Raw genomic sequence first — 22,628 nt, forward strand, 5'->3', positions numbered from 1 at the left:
ACCATTACTGACCCACTGCCAAACCGGTCATGCTGAAGGATGTTGCAGGCAGCAGATCGCTCTCCATGGCATCTGCAGACTCTGTCATGTCCGTCACATGTGCTGAGTGTGAACCTGCTTTCATCTGTGAAGAGCACAGGGCATCAGTGGCGAATTTGCCAATCCTGGTATTCTGTGGCAAATGGCAAGCGTCCTGCACGGTGTTGGGCTGTGAGCACAACCCCCATCTGTGGACGTTGGGCACTCAGTCCATCCTCATGAAGTCGGTTTCTAACCGTTTGTGTAGACACATGCACATTTGTGGTCTGCTGGAGGTCATTTTGCAGGGCTCTGGCAGTGCTCTTCCTGTTCTTCCTTGCACAAAGGCTGAGGTAGCGGTCCTGCTGCTGGGTTGTTGCCCTCCTACGGCCCCCTCCACATCTCCTGGTGTACTGGCCTGTCTCCTTGTAGCGCCTCCAGCCTCTGGACACTACGCTGACAGACATAGCAAACCTTGCCCCAGCTTGCATTGATGTGCCATCCTGGATGAGCTGCACTACCTGAGCCACTTGTGTGGGTTGTAGAGTCCGTCTCATGCTACCACGAGTGTGAAAGCACAACCAACATTCAAAAGTGACCAAAACATCACCCAGAAAGCATTGGGACTGAGATGTGGTCTGTGGTCCCCACCTGCAGAACCGCCCCTTTGTTGAGGGTGTCTTGATAATTGCCAATAATTTCCATCTGTTGTGTATTCCATTTGCACAACAGCATGTGAAATTGATTGTCAATCAGTGTTGCTTCCTAAGTGGACAGTTTGACTTCACAGAAGTTTGATTTAATTGGAGTTATATTCTGTTGTTTAAGTGTTTACTTTATTTTTTTGAGCAGTGTATATAGATATATAGATATAGATATAGTATATAGATATATATATATGTATATATATGTATATATGTATGTATATATACAGTGGGGCAAAAAAGTATTTAGTCAGTCAGCAATAGTGCAAGTTCCACCACTTAAAAAGATGAGAGGCGTCTGTAATTTACATCATAGGTAGACCTCAACTATGGGAGACAAACTGAGAAAAAAAATACAGAAAATCACATTGTCTGTTTTTTTATCATTTTATTTGCATATTATGGTGGAAAATAAGTATTTGGTCAGAAACAAACAATCAAGATTTCTGGCTCTCACAGACCTGTAACTTCTTCTTTAAGAGTCTCCTCTTTCCTCCACTCATTACCTGTAGTAATGGCACCTGTTTAAACTTGTTATCAGTATAAAAAGACACCTGTGCACACCCTCAAACAGTCTGACTCCAAACTCCACCAAAGAGCTGTCAAAGGACACCAGAAACAAAATTGTAGCCCTGCACCAGGCTGGGAAGACTGAATCTGCAATAGCCAACCAGCTTGGAGTGAAGAAATCAACAGTGGGAGCAATAATTAGAAAATGGAAGACATACAAGACCACTGATAATCTCCCTCGATCTGGGGCTCCACGCAAAATCCCACCCCGTGGGGTCAGAATGATCACAAGAACGGTGAGCAAAAATCCCAGAACCACGTGGGGGGACCTAGTGAATGAACTGCAGAGAGCTGGGACCAATGTAACAAGGCCTACCATAAGTAACACACTACGCCACCATGGACTCAGATCCTGCAGTGCCAGACGTGTCCCACTGCTTAAGCCAGTACATGTCCGGGCCCGTCTGAAGTTTGCTAGAGAGCATTTGGATGATCCAGAGGAGTTTTGGGAGAATGTCCTATGGTCTGATGAAACCAAACTGGAACTGTTTGGTAGAAACACAACTTGTCGTGTTTGGAGGAAAAAGAATACTGAGTTGCATCCATCAAGCACCATACCTACTGTAAAGCATGGTGGTGAAAACATCATGCTTTGGGGCTGTTTCTCTGCAGAGGGGCCAGGACGACTGATCCGGGTACATGAAAGAATGAATGAGGCCATGTATCGTGAGATTTCGAGTGCAAACCTCCTTCCATCAGCAAGGGCATTGAAGATGAAATGTGGCTGGGTCTTTCAACATGACAATGATCCAAAGCACACCGCCAGGGCAACGAAGGAGTGGCTTCGTAAGAAGCATTTCAAGGTCCTGGAGTGGCCTAGCCAATCTCCAGATCTCAACCCTATAGAAAACCTTTTGAGGGAGTTGAAAGCCCGTATTGCCAAGCGAAAGGCCAAAAACATCACTGCTCTAGAGGAGATCTGCATGGAGGAATGGGCCAACATACCAACAACAGTGTGTGGCAACCTTGTGAAGACTTACAGAAAACGTTTGACCTCTGTCATTGCCAACAAAGGATATATTGCAAAGTATTGAGATGAAATTTTGTTTCTGACCAAATACTTATTTTCCACCATAATATGCAAATAAAATGTTAAAAAAACAGACAATGTGATTTTCTGGATTTTTTTTTCTCAGTTTGTCTCCCATAGTTGAGGTCTACCTATGATGTAAATTACAGACGCCTCTCATCTTTTTAAGTGGTGGAACTTGCACTATTGCTGACTGACTAAATACTTTTTTGCCCCACTGTATATATATATATATATATATATATATATATATATATATATACATATATATATATATATACATATATATATATATATATATATATATATATATATATATATATATATATATATATATATATATATATATATATATATATAAACAATTATCCATTCCTTTGTTGTTAACCCTCGTTCTATATGAATGCTCAGGCATTTTGCTTCTTAAAAAGAAAAAAAAAATCAATTACATTTATTCAAAAAGTCTCCTCGATGGATTGTTTTCAGTCCAGATTTCTGCCCCGCCGCGGCGTTTATTGAAACAAATAAACCCAATCAAACACTTATATGGGAGCCGCATCGGAGCCGCACAATAACAAAATCACTCTGGATTGGATTTATTGATTTATTTATTTACTCCTACTGGAAAGTGGAGCGTGGTGCTAATGTCTTATATAAGAATCACACTGCTTGGTGAAACGGCTAATTTATTTTAGCGTATACATAAAGAGCGAGCCGCCATCCACGAGACGGACTAATGAAAATGAACCCATGAAAGTGTCTCTTCAATGAGGAGTGATGGACCGGAGTTATTATTGGTTGAGTGGTAAGATGAGTCGGACTGGACATCGCGTCTTTGAACTTTTGAACTGCGGCTTGTTTGTCTGATTTATTGATTTTGATATGTCTGTTAAGTTCCACTTTTATTTTGTTCCGAGCTCCGGCTCATAAATAGAGCGCGGTGATGTCTTCATTGTTTTTTAGATCTGAGAAAAAAAAACTGAAGTTCTCCCAGTGTCGGGGAATGGGATGGCATTTCTATGGTAAATTGAAAAAATCTATGTGGGGATAAGCTAAATAAAGCAGAACTTTGTGATCTTTGATCGAACCGGGGAATGAGTGTTCTATTCTTCTGCAGCACTCCCGCTGGTGAAAATTGGTATTACAAGCTTCTTTTTTTTTTTTTTTTTTTTTTTTTTTAATCAAAGACCCTTTATGACTTTATTGCAATAGATCATAGGGCCCTGTTTTAACAGCTTCAAATTAAATAGTATAATAATAATTATAATAATAATTATTATTATTATAGCGCCATTTATTCTATGGCACTTTACATGTGAAAAGGGGACTACATAAGAAAAAACAAGTTCAATAATCTTAAACAATACAAGTCATGACTGGTCCTGGTCTCTATGTAACACAAGTTTAGAAGCAGCAGCAAAGAAGACCTTACACAGCAGTACTGAGCATCGTAGCTGTGAATCCAGCACTAGAATCTGTAGCACATTCTGCAGACATTGTTTTTTTAGGGGGAGGGGTTCAGTAAGGGGTTTAAGGAGCTATGGACACCCTTTCTTGCACACCAGTTTTAATTTCTTAGGCGTGTGGAAGGAAGCAGAGTGCCTGGAGAAAACCCTCAAACACAGCACTGGGCATCCGAAGTATCCTAAGATGGAATCTGGACCAATCCCCCTAATTCATCTATTTGGGAACGTAGGCCATAGGAAGCTGAATAAAATGATACCTTGATATCGGAGATCTGATGTTTTATTCCAGAGAAATCCACGTTTTTCTTAATATGTAAATGAGCTGTTAAGATCTATGGGCCGGACATAGATCTCCCTGAAAATCTGTTCTTCGGGGCTTATTTTACATGAAAGGGAGCATTACCAGTTTGAGATCAGGAGAGCAGACTGTCAGTCATTACATGTCTCACCCTGGTTAATCCTCCTTTCTTTTTAAATGAGCTCTGGAGGGAGATTCTCCGGGAGATCTATGTCTGACCCATAGATCTTAACAGCTGATTTGCATAATAAGAAAAATGGAGATTCCTCTGGAACAAGACATCGGATCGTGGAGATCAAGGTGTCTTTTTATTCAGCTTCCTATGACCTACATTCCCATATACATTGCTTAGGAGGATTGACCCAACTGACAAATTCCCTTTAAGTACATGTCCACCCTCTAATGGTGGGGGGACCAATATTATCATGATGAAAAGTAACGAATATTGCTGGCGTATGGTATCACTTTGTTACATATGGGACCCCATCCATCCTGAGAATGAGGAGGCTGTAGCCCTGATTTTCAAGTAAATGGAGCAGGTTACCGTGCATCGGTATTAGTGGGGGTCCCAAACTACAGATCCTTAATAGATGGAAAACTTCCTTAAAACTTTTGGAAACCTCCAGGATCTGCCTGATATCAGCTGAAATGGGGGTTAAGCGGTTAAATAGATCTGTGGAGCACAGTGTGCATTGGCTCAGGTTTAAGTTGAGGCCAGATCAGAGTATGGGGGGGGGGTGGGGGTGTGTGATTTTTTATTAAATTTTTTATTAAATTTTTTATTTAATTTCTTTTTTTTTTAAGGCCTGTTTATACCAGCAAACAAATCTGGTGATGAAAGCGTCTGACACCATGAGCTGCAAAAAAAAAAAAAAAAATCCCTCCAGTGTTATGTTATTGTTGATATTCTCATACACGTCCTAATATGGTTACATCCCTGTCAGCAGCGCGGACCCCAGGCCTTGGGGGCCCCCTCCGGGAGCAGACTACATAACAATAAGGAATACAACTGCCTACAAGAGTACAGACCACCATACCATGTATCCCAGGACGCAGCGCCATGCTGCGCACAGAGGTACTGCATTTTGTGGGTTTCTAAAGATTCAGATGCAGCAGAGCTGAGTTTGTAATTTGGCACACACCATCATATAACAGTGTCTTATCAATCATTCTGCATCCAACTGCGAGTAAACATTTTTATCATTGCAAAGCACGACTGTACCTAGACTTAGAATGTAGCAGAGTTGAGTTTGTCATTTGGCACACCGCCTCACTCTACACCCGATTCAGAGGAAGCATTTATATACTTACTGGGGATTATCCCCCATGATGGATGTAGCAGAGTTGAGTTGCCTATTTGGCACTATTATATCCAAATGTATGGATCAAGATAGATGTAGCAGAGATGAGTTTGCCGTGTGGCAATGCTATATCCCAATGTATGGATCAAGACGGATAGTAAAGCTGAGATTGTCATCTGGCACAACAATGTTAAAAGTATATACATAGAGAAGATGAATTTGTCATGTGGCACCACTATACGCAACTAAAGAAAGATGTAGCAGAGAGGAGTTTGTCATGGGACACTGCTATATTCCAATGCATGCATCAAGAGAGATGTAACAGGGCTGAATGTGTCACCTTATATTATTCCAAATGTGTGTTTAGAGTTGTAGCAGAGCCGAGTTTGTCGTTTGGCACAACTATATCCAAATGTATAAATCGAGAGAGAGACGTAGCAGAGATGAGATTGTGATTTGACGCCACTCTATCCATATGGATGTATCAAGAATGATTTAGCAAAATATGAGTTTGTCCTACGGCACCACTGTATCCAAATACGTGTCACGAGATGTAGCAGAGCTGAGTCTGTCATTTAGCACAACTACATCTAAATGTATTTATCAAGAGAGACGTAGTAGCAGAGATCGGTTTGTCATTTGGCACCACTATATCCAAATGTTTCTATCAAGCGAGACGCAGCAGAGATGAGATTGGTTGTTTTTATTACTCTTAACTTACAAACGGATGTACATTTAGAGATGTAGCAGAGCTAAGGTTGTCATTTGGCACACTATGTTTTCATTTCTACACCCGGTTGCATAAAAACCTTTGCACGGGCCTTTATTGCAAATGATGGCTTCTGTGTATAGATTTAGAGGGAGATGTAGCAGAGCGGAGTTTGCAATTGTCATTATTGTTTTTTTTTTTTTTTTGCCGAATTGTGCATTGCTGAGAAAGATAGATATAAAGTCTGATGTATCTTGGCAAATACAGCTCTGCTGCATCAATTAATTTGCCACAATGTAAGACGCGAACATTCCTGGGGTTTTTAATCTCGCAGCGTTTTTTCCCCCAGTTTTCGCAGCTCTGGCGCCTTTCATGTGGCTAATTGTGCTGTAGGATTTGTTCGCTCCGCCGCTGACGTGCACTTGACCGTGCGGCGGTCATGATCTGGAGTTCAGTTACCTGGGAAGTTCTCTGGATGCTTCGCCTCCGGTTGCTTCATAGCGTTGAGTCTCAAACCTCGGCCGCTCGCTCTGGGGATTTAGTGGAAGCGGCACAGAGAGATGACGGCGGCGGCGCTGGGCAGATGTCGGCGCTGCACGCTGGGCAGATGTAGGTCATCAGGCTCCTGGGCCTCAATATAGAATCTGTAACCGGCCCCCACCTGCCATGTATAACACCAGTCTAATGAGGTCTTTGGGCCCCCAGACTCAAGGGCCCGGTACATACTGCAGCCCCCATTACTGTGTTTTTTATTGTCCTTCGCAGCCATAAAATGGTATAATACCCGTGTGTAAAATGTCTTCAGTCTGACATCAATGGAGGTCTGATATGTGCCAGATTATCAGATACTCTGGATTATTAGACAGTCCTAAAGAGAGCCACTCTTACTATATCCAGAGTAATCTCCTAATCTTTTCTAGTAAACGAGTCGTGTCTGCCAGTCTGTGGTGCAGTGTATGTTCTGGACTATCAGATAGCGGAGTGAAGGAATTTCACTCTTTATATGTCTAATTAAGTGTCCGGAGTAAATCGCACATTATGGGATCCTCATACATTTTAAACAGACACCGCAGTCTGTAGTCAATTCACAAGGTATTGACATATGCCCCCTGTACCGTGTGTGCCAGTTATTGTCAGAATCATTGGGGGTCCCAGCAATCATACAATGATAGTATATAATTTATGAGAGGGGAAGCCCCTATAAAAAGAAAGAGCTGCACTCACTATTCTGCTGGTGCAGTCACTGTGTATATACATTACATTACTGATCCTGAATTACATCCTGTATTATACCCCAGAGCTGCACTCACTATTCTGCTGGTGCAATCACTGTGTACACACATTACATTACTGATCCTAAGTTACATCCTGTATTATACCCCAGAGCTGCACTCACTATTCTGCTGGTGCAGTCACTGTGTACATACATTATATTACTGATCCTGAGTTACATCCTGTATTATACTCCAGAGCTGCACTCACTATTCTGCTGGTGCAGTCACTGTGTACATACATTACATTACTGATCCTGAGTTACATCCTGTATTATACCCCAGAGCTGCACTCACTATTCTGCTGGTGCAGTCACTGTGTACATACATTGCATTACTGATCCTGAGTTACATCCTGTATTATACCCCAGAGCTGCACTCACTATTCTGCTGGTGCAGTCACTGTGTACATACATTACATTACTGATCCTGAGTTACATCCTGTATAATACTCCAGAGCTGCACTCACTATTCTGCTGGTGCAGTCACTGTGTACATACATTACATTACTGATCCTGAGTTACATCCTGTATTATTCTCCAGAGCTGCACTCACTATTCTGCTGGTGCAGTCACTGTGTACATACATTACATTACTGATCTTGTGTTACCTCCTGTATTATACCCCAGAGCTGCACTCACTATTCTGCTGGTGCAGTCACTGTGCACATACATTACATTACTGATCCTGGGTTACATCCTGTATTATACCCAGAGCTGCACTCACTATTCTGCTGGTTCAGTCACTGTGCACATACATTACATTACTGATCCTGAGTTACATCCTGTATTATACTCCAGAGCTGCACTCACTATTCTGCTGGTGCAGTCACTGTGTACATACATTACATTACTGATCCTGAGTTACATCCTGTATTATACTCCAGAGCTGCACTCACTATTCTGCTGGTGCAGTCATTGTGTACATACACTACATTACTGATCCTGAGTTTCCTCCTGTATTATACCCAGAGCTGCACTCATTATTCTGCTGGTGCAGTCACTGTGTACATACATTACATTACTGATCCTGAGTTACATCCTGTATTATACTGCAGAGCTGCACTCACTATTCTGCTGGTGCAGTCACTGTGCACATACATTACATTACTGATCCTGAGTTACATCCTGTATTATACTGCAGAGCTGCACTCACTATTCTGCTGGTGCAGTCACTGTGTACATACATTACATTAGTGATCCTGAGTTACATCCTGTATTATACTGCAGAGCTGCACTCACTATTCTGCTGGTGCAGTCACTGTGTACATACATTACATTAGTGATCCTGAGTTACATCCTGTATTATACTGCAGAGCTGCACTCACTATTCTGCTGGTGCAGTCACTGTGCACATACATTACATTACTGATCCTGGGTTACATCCTGTATTATACCCAGAGCTGCACTCACTATTCTGCTGGTTCAGTCACTGTGCACATACATTACATTACTGATCCTGAGTTACATCCTGTATTATACTCCAGAGCTGCACTCACTATTCTGCTGGTGCAGTCACTGTGTACATACATTACATTACTGATCCTGAGTTACATCCTGTATTATACTCCAGAGCTGCACTCACTATTCTCCTGGTGCAGTCACTGTGTACATACACTACATTACTGATCCTGAGTTTCCTCCTGTATTATACCCAGAGCTGCACTCATTATTCTGCTGGTGCAGTCACTGTGTACATACATTACATTACTGATCCTGAGTTACATCCTGTATTATACTGCAGAGCTGCACTCACTATTCTGCTGGTGCAGTCACTGTGCACATACATTACATTACTGATCCTGGGTTACATCCTGTATTATACCCAGAGCTGCACTCACTATTCTGCTGGTTCAGTCACTGTGCACATACATTACATTACTGATCCTGAGTTACATCCTGTATTATACTCCAGAGCTGCACTCACTATTCTGCTGGTGCAGTCACTGTGTACATACATTACATTACTGATCCTGAGTTACATCCTGTATTATACTCCAGAGCTGCACTCACTATTCTGCTGGTGCAGTCACTGTGTACATACACTACATTACTGATCCTGAGTTTCCTCCTGTATTATACCCAGAGCTGCACTCATTATTCTGCTGGTGCAGTCACTGTGCACATACATTACATTACTGATCCTGAGTTACATCCTGTATTATACTGCAGAGCTGCACTCACTATTCTGCTGGTGCAGTCACTGTGTACACACATTACATTACTGATCCTGAGTTACATCCTGTATTATACTGCAGAGCTGCACTCACTATTCTGCTGGTGCAGTCACTGTGCACATACATTACATTACTGATCCTGAGTTACATCCTGTATTATACTCCAGAGCTTCACTCACTATTCTGCTGGTGCAGTCACTATGTACATACATTACATTACTGATCCTGAGTTTCCTCCTGTATTATACCCCAGAGCTGCACTCACTATTCTGCTGGTGCAGTCACTGTGTACATACATTACATTACTGATCCTGAGTTTCCTCCTGTATTATACTCCAGAGCTGCACTCACTATTCTGCTGGTGCAGTCACTGTGCACATGCTTTATATTACTGATCCTGAGTTATAAATAACAAGTTATTGTCCATCCATAAGAGCGGTAATAACTTGCTTGTCGCCGGGGGTCCGGCCATGAGACCCCCAGCATTTCCTGAGAATAGTTCTACCATTGCTGTAGACAATAAATGAATCTGTCACCTCCGCTCCATTCAGGTTGCAGGTCCCCTTTCTCGAGATTCCAGCGCATTATTGTTGGGATATCTAGGGGTCCTACAACTCAGACCCCCATCAATCAGCGAATTATCCCCTTTCCAGTCAATAGGGGATAACTTGTTATTTTAGGAATAACCCTTTAGTAATCAGCACACCTTGAATGCGGCCCCTGTCCTCCATCGCTTCGATCTTCTGCTGTTTTTCACATTCCGAGTTCTTTTCCTATAATGACAAATTAAAAATAAAAAAAAATAATAGAATATAAAAAAACATATATTTTAATATTAATTTTAGCCCAAGCAATTGAAGGGTTTTGCCCCTTTAAATTTACCTTCCTGGCGCTTCAGACTCCTTTGAACATCTCCTTTTTTGTTGGCTAATAAAGGGGGGATATGGAATCTGTAGTCTTTAATTAGACGTGGATATATTCACATATTAGACGGATTTATGTAGGAACATGGAATGCCGGGTGACTGTTTCCTCATTACCAATACTCCCTGCATATAATGAGCTTCATCATTAGTTGACGGAGTGAATTTGCCCTAGTGCTACCTTGAAAGGCGTGTGATTTACATACTACTTCAGAGCCGATCCTTTAATGGTTTCCTCCATGCATAAAATAAAAAGCCGCTACCTCTAAATTTTTCAAGATACTTTTTTTTTTCCTTTTCCCCTCCTTATAATAATTTCATTTTTCTTTGGGACAATTGGTTACATGAGAAAAGATACATTTTATTGTGTGTGATGATTCCAAGGTAACGAGGCATCAACACATACAAATGTATACATTGTATCAAAAGGAAAAGTATTCCAGTCCGTAATGATGGGGGGACACATTAACTTCTTACACAAAGTTTCCTATGTGGATGGAAGCTTTCTGATCTAAAGTTTACTGCATGATTATTATTATTTTTTTGCATTTTTTTTTTTTTGGATACCACAGGAACTCATGGGCTAAAAAGGGTGTCTGGTTTAGGAAAAAAAAAATATTTCTTCCACCCTATTGTTTATATGTAGGAACTAGCAGGTCTGCACATTGCTGATCAAGTATTGATTAGAAAGGAAATATGTAATGTTTTATTCTTCCTCTGGGGGCGCCGCAGTGAAAATCAACACCTTCTGTGAGATTGACCTGTACATTACAGCTAACGATTTGCATGAATACAGTGGATTGCTACCTCACAACCTGAAATTTCACTGTTTTTTGAGGGTTTGCATCAAATCATGTAAAGAAGATGCCATCAACTGTGAAAGTTTGGTTTTCTTTTTTTGTGAAGAAAACAACATATAGGAAAAAATAACTGAAAACTTAAGTGTGTATAACTATTCACCCCTCTAAAGTCAGGACTATGTGGAGCCTCCTTTTGCAGCAGTTACAGCTGCAAGTCCCTTTGCATAAGTCTCTGTGAGGTTTCCACTTCTTGCCACTGGGATTTTTGCCCATTCCTCAAGGCAAAACTGCTCCAGCTCCTTCACATAGGATGGTTTCCTCTGGTGAACAGCAATCTTCACATCTGACCACAGGTTCTCAATTGAATTAAGATCTGGGCTTTGACTAGACCACACCAAAACATTTACACATTTCCCTTTAAAATACTTGTGTTGCTCTAGCAGTATGCTTTGGGTTATTGTCTTGTTGGAAGGTGAACCTCCGTCCCAGTTTCAAATCACTGTCACACTGAGTATTTCGCAACATCCATCTTCACATCAACTCAGAACATTTTCCTGTCCCTGCTGCCAAAAAACTTTCCCAGGGTCTGATGCTGCCACCACCATGTTTCACTGAGGGGATGGTGTTCTCTTGCTTAATGGAATTGCAGCCTCTGTGACCTTTCAGAGAAGGTAAAGTGTATATACTGACAAACATGGGGACGTCCTGTCACTAAGCATGTGACTTATGAAGGTAATTGCTTGCCCCAGAATTTTTTAGGGGCTTCATAGCAAAAGGGGTGAATACATATGTGCATGCTAATTTTTAGTTATTTGATTACATAAATGTAATTTATGCCTATATTTTCCTCACTTCATTTCACCAAGTTGACTATTTAGTGCTGATACATTACACACAAATCAGATTACAACAATATTTAAGCACAGGTTGTAATGTAACAAAATAGGTAAAAAAACAAGGGAGTGAATACTTTCACAAGTCTTATTTATCTATCTATCTTCTATCTATCTATTCATCTATTATCTATCTATCTATATCTTTTATCTATCGATCTATCAATCTCTCTATCATGTATCTATCATCTATTCATCTATTATCTACCTATAATCTATCTATTTTCTATGCATATATCTATGTGTTAACGATCTGTTATCTATTATCTATCTATTATCTATTCATCCATCATAAGACTTTCATGTCACAGCCCAATTCCATTTCCCTGACATCGTCATTACCTCCATGTGTAGTGTTGTCTCTCTATACCCCTATGAATAATGTATATAGTGTCATCTGATATCTGATTTCCTGCTTTTTACACATTAATCTACTATATAATTGTCTAAGGGTCACTTCCGTCTGTCTGTAACGGAAATCCCAAGTCGCTGATTGGTCTCGCCAGCTGCCTGTCCTGGCTGCCGCGACCAATCAGCGACGGGCATAGTCCGGCCGAGAATTAGTCCCTCCCTACTTCCGTCCAGTCAGTGCCCGGCGCCCGCTCCATACTCCCGTCCAGTCAGCGCTCACACAGGGTTAATGCCGGCGTTAACAGACCGCGTTATGCCGCGGGTAACGCACTCCGTATTAACCCTGTGTGACCAACTTTTTACTATTGATGCTGCCTATGCAGCGTCAATAGTAAAAAGATCTAAACTTAAAAATAATAAAAAAACAAAAAACCTGCTATTCTCACCTTCCGTTGTCCGCTGATGCGCTCGCACCTGCCGTCAGCTACCGTTCCCAGAGATGCATTGCGAAATTACCCAAAAGACTTAGCGGTCTCGGTATGAAAGATGGCAGCAGCCGCGCGCGCATCGCCACAGCTTGGCTGGACCCCGGCGGGTGAGTATAGAACTTTTTATTTTAATTATTTTTTTTTAACAGGGATATGGTGCACACACTGCAATATACAACGGGGGCTGTGTTATATACTGCGTGCTATATACAGGGTGGAGCGCGGTAATTTGCTTTTTTGCACTGCATGCTGTGGCGGCACTGTCGGTCGAAGAGAGGGGAGAGTGGGTGTGGCTTACAGTGGCTGATGGGAGATTTGTATTCCTCTGCCTTTCAGTTGCCATCATGCAGTGGACACGTGAGGAGAGGTCATTTTGTGTTGAAGCGTATTTTTCAAATGCCCACTCGATCATTGCAGTGCAGCGTGCTTTTCGTTTACAATTCGCTGTTCCACCACGCGGACGTGTTCCTGGACGGCAATCAATTGTTGAGAGTTAGAGCAGCAGTACTGCAATCTCCGAAACGCTCTGCTCGGAAGCAATCATTTGCTCTTGGCATTTCAAGACGTTCTCTCCACCGGATTCTTCATGATGAACTGAATTTTCACCCGTATAAAATGTGCGTGGTCCAACATTTGTCAGCATGGGACTATTTGACACGGCGGACCTCTTGTGAAGACATGTTAGCAACGATACCCCGTGACGCAATTGTTTTTTTCTGATGAGGCACATTTTCACCTCAGTGGGTGTGTAAACAAACAAAATATGCGTTACTGGAGTGAAACAAACCCCAGAGAAGTTCACGAGAGACCTCTGCATTCGGACCGCGTCACTGTGTGGTGCGCCATATCACGAGTAGGCATCATTGGTCCTTACTTTTTTCAGGATAATGGTCGTGCCATAACTGTGAACTCCGAACGGTACTTGTCTATGATACAGGATTATTTTCAGCCGGCTCTTGAGGCAATGGAACTAGAGGATACATGGTTCCAACAGGATGGTGCCACTGCACACACAGCGAGGGTTACCATGAATTGTTTGAGGCAAATGTTTCCTGGACGGCTTATCTCTTTGAGGGGAGATGTGAACTGGCCAGCACGCTCACCAGATTTAGCCCCATGCGATTTTTTCCTTTGGGGTTACCTGAAGTCTAAGGTGTATATCAACCGTCCCAACACCTTGGAAGACCTAAGGAACAATATTGAAGCTGAAATTGGCAGAATACCAGTGGACATGCTTGTTAGAGTTCATGAAAACTTCAGAAAACGTATGCAGCAGTGTGTGGATAGCGAAGGTCGACATTTGCCAGATACACTATTTAAAACCATGTAATTTAAAAATTCCATTACTGTTCAGTATAATTAAAATATAAAATAAATTTTTCTATGTGGCCAGTGTTAGATACTATGTGGGCTGTGCTATATATTACGTGGGCTGTGTTATATATTACGTGGCCAGTGTTATATACTACGTGGCTGTGTTACGTTCTATGTGGCCTGTGTTATATACTACGTGGGCTGTGTTATATACTACGTGGGCTGTGTTATATACTACGTGGCTGTGTTACATACTGCGTGGGCTGTGTTATATACTACATGGCTGTGTCATATACTATGTGTCTGTGTTATATACTATGTGTCTGTGTTATATACTACATGGCTGTGTTACATACTACGTGGCCTGTGTTATATACTGCGTGGCCTGTGTTACATACTGCGTGGCCTGTGTTACATACTACGTGGGCTGTGTTATACACTACGTGGCTGTGTTACATACTACGTGGGCTGTGTTATATACTGCGTGGCCTGTGTTACATACTATGTGGGCTGTGTTATATACTGCGTGGCTGTGTTACATACTATGTGGGCTGTGTTATATACTGTGTGGCCTGTGTTATATGCTACGTGGCCTGTGTTATATACTGCGTGGCCTGTGTTATATACTACGTGGGCTGTGTTATTTACTGCGTGGCCTGTATTAACGCATCGGGTACTCTACAATATGTATGTATGTATATAGCAGCCACATAGTATATACCACAGGCCACGTAGTACTCCTATATACTACGTGGCCTGTGCTATATACTATGTGGCTGCTATATACATACATATTCTAGAATACCTGATGCACTACAATCGGGCCACCATCTAAATACAAAAGGAATGTAGCAATAAATAAATAGATAGATGCATCCCTGTGTCGCCTCTCCCTGTTCCGTGTTGTATGCAGGGAACATTAATGTTGGATGTTGAGCCCTGACGGGGTTAAGTAAAGGACAAGATGAGGGGCGCACGTTCCCCATTCCTCCTTGGAAAGTCTTTCATGCAGCAGAGGGAGTTTATTTAATACTTTTCACCCCTCACCGCAGCCGCCATTGATAACCTGGGCAGCCCTTCTCCCATTGCATTAGTGGATCCTATCCGCCTCCTGCGTTCGGAAGATTTTTTTTCCACCCTCTTCCCTGTCCTAAAACATATATTTGTTTAGGGAGTTTTCGCTGGAGTGTACATGACAATTACAGCTGTTCATTAACAAAATTGGGTATTTGTTTAAAACTTTAACCAATCACTTTGATATGCTAATTACGGTGTAATTTAATTTGAGCTCTGTAATGATGATGCTATTATTATGGACATAAATGATGCTGTTAAGCGGAGAATAATCTCATTTGCATACTGTACATGCCAGTAAATTAAGTCCCTTCCCCTGCTACTTCAGCTTTAATTTTCCACTTGTATTCACACGGCCTTCCTCGCTGGCGTACGCCCGCTTTGTGCGCTCGCCGATGACTGTGCGTACGCTGTGCCTAGAACGCTTCTACGGCGCCATTGTCTCATCCACGGCCTCTTTGTTGAGGGTCAACCCGGAAAAGGAGAGGATAAAGCAGGACTCAAGAGTCCATTACATGGTTGTCAAGTGAAATCCGTTGTCTGACCAATTTGTTTCCATTGATACTTGATGGATCGGTGATTGGATTCCACCGTAAGGTGAAAGGATGGGACTTGTGAACACTGGGGTAAAAGAAAAGAGAAGAGGAAAAGGAAAAAAAGATTTTGGCCCTTAGGGGCCCACTAGTTACCACTCTAGTTGCCCATTAATAACTAAGGGTTTGTTTGTCTTTAAGTCGAGGACTTCTCGGCAGCATTGTTATGTTATTCCCAAAAGTAAAAGTTAAGTCCTATCCTTATTAAGCGGGATAACTTGCTGACTCTTAATCCTGAAATAGGGGCATGGAGCCCTAATTATTGAGCTCTGCAGTACTTCCTTAAATGGAACTTGCCCTCCGCTCTATTCATTGTCTATGGGACTGCCTACCCAGCAGTCCCATAGACAATGAATGGAGCAGAGAGAGGCTGTTCAGGAGCACCTTCTCTCCATTCAAGACAGGTCAGCAGCGCTCCATTCTCAAAAGCTCCAGAGCCTCAATCCTGGAATTACCGAGGGTTTCAACAATCCGACCTACAAGATATCCTTTAGCCAATGGATGGGGAATCATTTTTTGGTGGGGGTGGAATAACCCTTTAAGATTGCAACGCCACAAAACTACATTGTAAGTAGAAGTACCTGCAAGTTGCCGTAACCCGACAGTCGGCAAAAATCCAACTCTTTTGATTCCTGATTAATTACGACATTACAACTTTATAATAAAAGGGGTTGTTTAGGGAGTACACATTTTTCATAAAATACCCAGAAAGATGGAACAGAATAAAAGTAGTCACCTCCCTGATCACCTGCCCCAATCCTGACGCTGCCCACACCTGCCAGCCTTTATTTACTATGTGTAGGAGCTTGTACTTAATCGTTGCTGCTGCTAATGATTGACTGCAGTGGTCACTTGTCCCTGCAATGCAGCACTGCAGGACATTAGGGGACCGGGCAGCATTGGAACTGGAGTGTCAGGGGATCGAGGAATATTGATCTCTTCGATACAAGAGCACACTGATTAGAGAGATTTATGGTTACTTCTGATTTCTAATCATTGATTCATTTTTTCCTAGCCTGTCTTAACATGAGCCACATGTACAAGAGGGAGGAGCTTTGTTGATTGAACAAGGAGGGGCGGCACAGCGTTTCAGTGACCACACCCTCTAGCCCATATTGCAGTCCTATAGAATAAGGGAAGAAAAGAATATGATGGAAGAAAGCTAACCTAGGTATTTAGACCTTTTGAGACCCTAATTTACAATTTAAGAAGGATCTGTCACTTGCCATAAATATGTACGGTAATTTTTTTTTTTTTTTTACCTGATGTAAATGCTGCTGTTTTTCTGAGTCCGGCGATGTTTTTCTTTTGTTCCTGCGCCTCTCCGTTACTCAGATATGGCCCTCTTTTCCCTGTATATAAAACAAGTCTTGTTTTCCAAGTGGGAGTGGTCTTAAAAAGTAACCTCCCAGACAGGAGTAGTCAGCCACGCCCACTTAGATATTAAGGCTAAATTTATATAAAGGGAGGAAGGGGTCATATCTCTGGAATGGAGAAGTGCAGGAGCAAAATAATAACCGCGCCGGATTCAGGAAAACAGCGGAATATACGCCAGCTACAGAAATTTCATATTTATGGCAAGTGCTAGGTTTTCTGTAAAGGGGTTTTCCCATCTCCAAGATCCTATCCCAGTGTGTCGTAGGTGTATTAATAATAATATTACTTGCAATTAGAAATGTAGTATAGTTCTTCTGATTAACTACGTAGCTCAACTTGGGTATCCATAGTTATGACCACTACCAACTAACTAACTAGCTAACTGTCACTATATGAGTGGTCGTAACCATGGATACCTAAGCTACTGCACATGGAGTAAGTGACATAGCTAATCAGAAGAACTATACTTCATTTCTAATTGGATGTAGTGTCTAATATTATTACTACACCTACTCACATATTGGGATAGGATCTTGGTGATTGTAATACCCCTTTAAGTCTCCATAGAATGTACCTTATGGTAGAGAATCCCCACCTACATGGGCGATAGAGAAACCCTCCAGTGCCTCAGATATACACCTACAGCTGCACGGTATGGAGACCCAATTTTTAGAGTATAAACCCAAATAATCCCCCCACCCCCCGAGTGACATAGCGCCAATAATAAGGCCCAAATGGACGTTATCGTCATTACGGGATTTGACTATTTGGGGTTTTTTTTTTGCGCCAGTCCATCACTGGTTAAACCATTTCTGTTATTTGCAAAGATATCTATATTTTTCTCGTTAATAGATCCTTACACCAAAGTATTATGCTTTCTTTTTTTTTCTTTTTTTTTTAAAAGCACTTTGGTTAAAAGCATAGTGTAAGAGGCAAAATAATACATTACTTGACATTAATTATACACTGGTATAAATCAAAACAGTCATATTGCTATTATAACGATATGAACTGAAAGGTACAGGTATAATTAGGTATTTGTTACCTTTTCAAACGTCTGCGAAAAACAAGCTTATCTATAGGTGGATGTCATATAGAAAACAATCAACCTGTGGTTAATCAGAGCCAATTAACTTGTATCATTAAGCTTCAGAGCTGCGTGCGCAATAAGCATTGTATAGGATCTAGTGAGCATGGTAAATGTCTCTTTCTATTGCCTTTGTACGGATTTAGTAGGCGGTGTGCCATTTCCTGTAACAATTTAGCAATTTGCTATGCTGTGAGTTCTGCATTTAGAGGAGCAACAAATGTATTTATCGCCGTGTTCCGGGTAACTATTTATGCGAGCGGATCGGCCTCTCTCCACAACTAATTGGAGAGGTACGTGAGCTTATATTGTTAACACATTTTATAGACGTTTGATTTTTTTTTTTTTTATGTTGTTTTTTGGGTGTGGATTAAAATGTTCTTTTTTGGGGGGGATGAAAACCCCATTTTCAAAGGATAAAGAGAGTAATGGTCTCGTTATTTGGAACCATCATATAGTACCGTAAGACTTTTTTTTTTTACTGTATACTTGACCATACCGCCTGGTGAGGAAGATTGGATGAGCTGAGTTGGATAAGCCAAGAAGCAGATGGAGTAGCAGAGTTGGATTTGCGGGTCAGCACCCAGAGCAGCGTGGAGCATCCACGGAGCTGGACGACACATGGAACAGTGGAGCTGAATATGCAGATAGTTAGCTTTATACAGCAGATCCGAGTGTGCGGAGAGACACCTTGAGACAATAGAGCAGTGTTTGTGGTCATGCACCTTGGTATAGTAAAGCCGAGCGTGCAGGGAGGCATCTTGGAACAGTAGACACATTTTAGTAGACAAGTACAGTAGTACGTGGGACAGTGGAGCTGGATATGCAGACAGTTACCTTTATACAGTGGAGTTAAATGTGCACCTTAAAACACTAGAGCAGTTTATGAAGTTATGCACCTTGGTATAGTAGAACCGAGTGTGCAGGGAGGTATTTTGGAACAGTAGAGCCGTTTTTGCAGACTTGTATTTTAGTAGTACATGGAAGAGTGGATCTGGATATGCAGTTACCTTTATACAGCAGAGCCAAGTGTGCGGTGAGACAGTAGAGCAGTGTTTGCAGTCAGGTACCTTTGCACAGCAGAGCTGAGTGTCCAGAGAGATATCTTCGAATATTAGAGTCATTTTAGCAGAAAAGTATCTCGGTACAGCAGTACGTGGAACAGTGAAGCTAGAAACGCAGACAGTTACTTTCACACACCAGAGCCAAGTGTGCGGAGAGTCACCTTGAGTCAGTAGAGCAGTGTTTGACGCACCTTGGTACAGCAGAGCTGAGTGTGCAGAGAGATATTTTCCAATATTAGAGTCATTTTAGCAGAAAAGTATCTCGGTACGGCAGTATGTGGAACAGTGAAGCTGGAAATGCAGACCGTTACTTTCACACACCAGAGCCAAGTGTGCGGAGATGCATCTTGAGTCAATAGAGCAGCGTTTGCAGTCACGCACCTTGGTACAGCAGAGCTGAGTGTGCAGAATGGTAGCTTGGAACCGGATAGACGTTTTTGCAGATAAGTATCTTGGTACAGCACGTGGTGGTCAGCGTGAATGTTAAATACCTGAATACTCAGGCAGCATGATGTCACCTAAACCAGCCCAAAAAGCAGAAAGTTCAGATCACTGGTGAAGGAAGACCTGGAACCCTGCACTGGCGAGTATCACAAACATCTATCACTCACAACTTCACCATAAACATGCCCGTTTAGGTTGCTCAAATGGGCATGTAGCTATTGTGTAGGGGTAAATACCCATCTGGAGCGACTGATCTTGGGGAATAGTAGGATTAGATGAACTAAAATCTAAACCTACGATCCAAGTATCGTTTCTCCTTGCGGAGAGTGACGTGTTGAGCATGTCGAGGTGAGGAGACTTAAAGCCGCAATGCTCCAAACCTACAAAATCTGTCCATGTCTAAACTGAATGCGGAGGCCACGGGACATAAAATCTTAAAGGAACGGTAATTTTTTATCAATAGAGGACAACCAGTGGACCTGTATCTCTGCCAATGTCTGAGAAGTCAGTTCTGGACAGACTTTTCCTCGAAATGGGGAAATCAAGCATTTCGTGGTGGCCTGATGAAGATATCTGTCTGAGGTTGGAACATGGTGCATGGTACAAATTGATGTAACTTGCACCTACGCTTCTGTTGTCCACACAAAAATGAGTTTGTTCCCACGTGGGTAGCATGGTTGGGCTGGATGTGCCTCAACGGGATCCGTTCTTAGCATATCTAAGAGGCAGTGTCTAAGGCAGGAATATATCCTTTTGGACACGGGTTGTCTACCATTGAAGTCCAAATGTGTATTTTTGGATGGTGGAGATGTTCTACAGCTTTGAGTCCACCCTGTACATTTGGGAAGCTTCATGAATGGTGGGTGGCTTTGGACATGTGCCTGTTGTGTGGACCCTTGGCCATAGAGATCAGTGTATTGATGATCTTTAGATAAAGCTTCCAGATGTTCCTTAGTTTATATATCTATCGTTAGATTTTTATCAAACTTTTGCATCCTGAAAGGTACAGCTTTTATTTTTTTGGACATAACGGACACAAAAACTGTGGAGTCTCCTTCATTCTATCTTGTGAAACAACACGATCCTATACAATTGTAAAAGAAATAGAGACTGAAGATATGATTCAATTAAAAAAATAAAAATAATTGATCCAAAAGAGAAAAGCTTTGAATGTGTCATTTGCCCGGCCGCACTACACATAACAATCTATTTGGTGGTGTGAGATCCTACTCGGTGATATAAGAATGCTAATGTGAAAGTTGAAATTAATTCCTCCGAGTGCACTTTGGAGACTAATTTGTGGTAAGTGAGCACGAGGTTAGAAAGCCCCTTAAATTGTCATTTTACGTGCTCTGCCAGTTCAGAGCGTTGGTCCCAGCTACATAATAACTCACTTGATCTACGAGACATATCGCTGGCGTTCTGAAATGGCTCTGGGAATAGACCAGAAGATCTTCTACTCAAGAGCCGGCTATAGTCATCGTCGGCACCTTTTGCCTCTCGGTTTTTCCAAAAACATCACTGTAGCCATATATGTAGACCTTGATTATAAGATGGTGATACTTAGAGTAACATTTCAATGGATTGGTATTCTCCCCATTAGCGTTCTCCTTCAAGAAAACTCAAGAGGAATCTTGCTAGTGCCACCTAGTCGTAGTATCTACCCGTCCTGTCCATAGCCGACCCAAGTCATGTTGCCAGGCTCGCTGGAAGGTCAGACATCAGCTTACAGGGTAGATACTTCTACTAACGAGAGTTTCCATCGGTTTCTCCATTGTATATAGATGCCCCTATGCTCCTTAAAGTTTGGATAGTAGAAATCCTTCATGTCCTACTGACTTGGTATGAAGGATCATGGGTCTATGGTGGGGACTGGACTTGTGGTCTTCATAGTCATAGTTTAATTTCCCAAAACCTTGGATTGTATTAACTTCATCCTACTTCCCATGAGCATTTTCTCTAGGTGGCCACGAAGGATTGTCAAGTTCTCCTGGTTATTGTCGAGGATCAGGAGTGAACTGAAATGATCTAGCTCCAAGAGGGACACCCCTTTCTGACTTCAGCGATTTTGGATTTTAGAACCTACATCAAGAGAAGCAATATGGTTTGTCTAGATATACAACTTGAAGCTTTGAAGCCCCAATGTAAAATCTTCATTATGGCCCTGTGCTATTTCTAACACTGGTGTCGTCTCTTGTGGAAGAAGTCACCTTGTAGCCCAAATGTGGCTTCTACTTTTGGACCTACTATAGCTATCCTGATAGGGGTTGCAGAGATTGTTAAAAGTCCCTTTGCAAAAACAGCTCCCAAGGCGTGACTGCTTTCTCTACATGTAATATGCTGATTGATTTGTGGCTGGAGAAATTGTATCAGGTCCTCTATCAAAAATTGGAAAAAAAAAGTTTAACTGCAGCCATCTGAATCCACTGTATTATAGCCACTTCACTAAAACTGTATCAGGTTCGTGAGTAAAAGTGGTACCAAAGGTGTGAATGCAACCTCCCCTCGCACAATAGCAACCCCACTTGGAGGTTGCAGAAATTGCAACCTCCAAAGGTTTAACTGCAAGCCTTGCATCCAGCATAGCAACTCCACTTGGAGGTTGCAGAAATTGTATGAGGTCCTTATGGAAAAATGGCACCAAAGGCGTGACTGCTATCTCTACATATGTTTTAATG

At 42.0% G+C, this 22,628-nt stretch overlaps 1 protein-coding gene across 15 annotated transcripts in view; it reads left to right on the top strand.

Annotated features, from left to right (window-relative positions):
- Window positions 1-22,628, top strand: part of FOXP1 (forkhead box P1) — a 704,299-nt gene that overhangs the window by 312,963 nt on the left and 368,708 nt on the right. The gene's annotated exons all lie outside the window — the stretch shown is intronic.

This window comes from Ranitomeya imitator, chromosome 8, assembly GCF_032444005.1.
Source record: "Ranitomeya imitator isolate aRanImi1 chromosome 8, aRanImi1.pri, whole genome shotgun sequence".
NCBI lineage: Eukaryota > Metazoa > Chordata > Amphibia > Anura > Dendrobatidae > Ranitomeya > Ranitomeya imitator.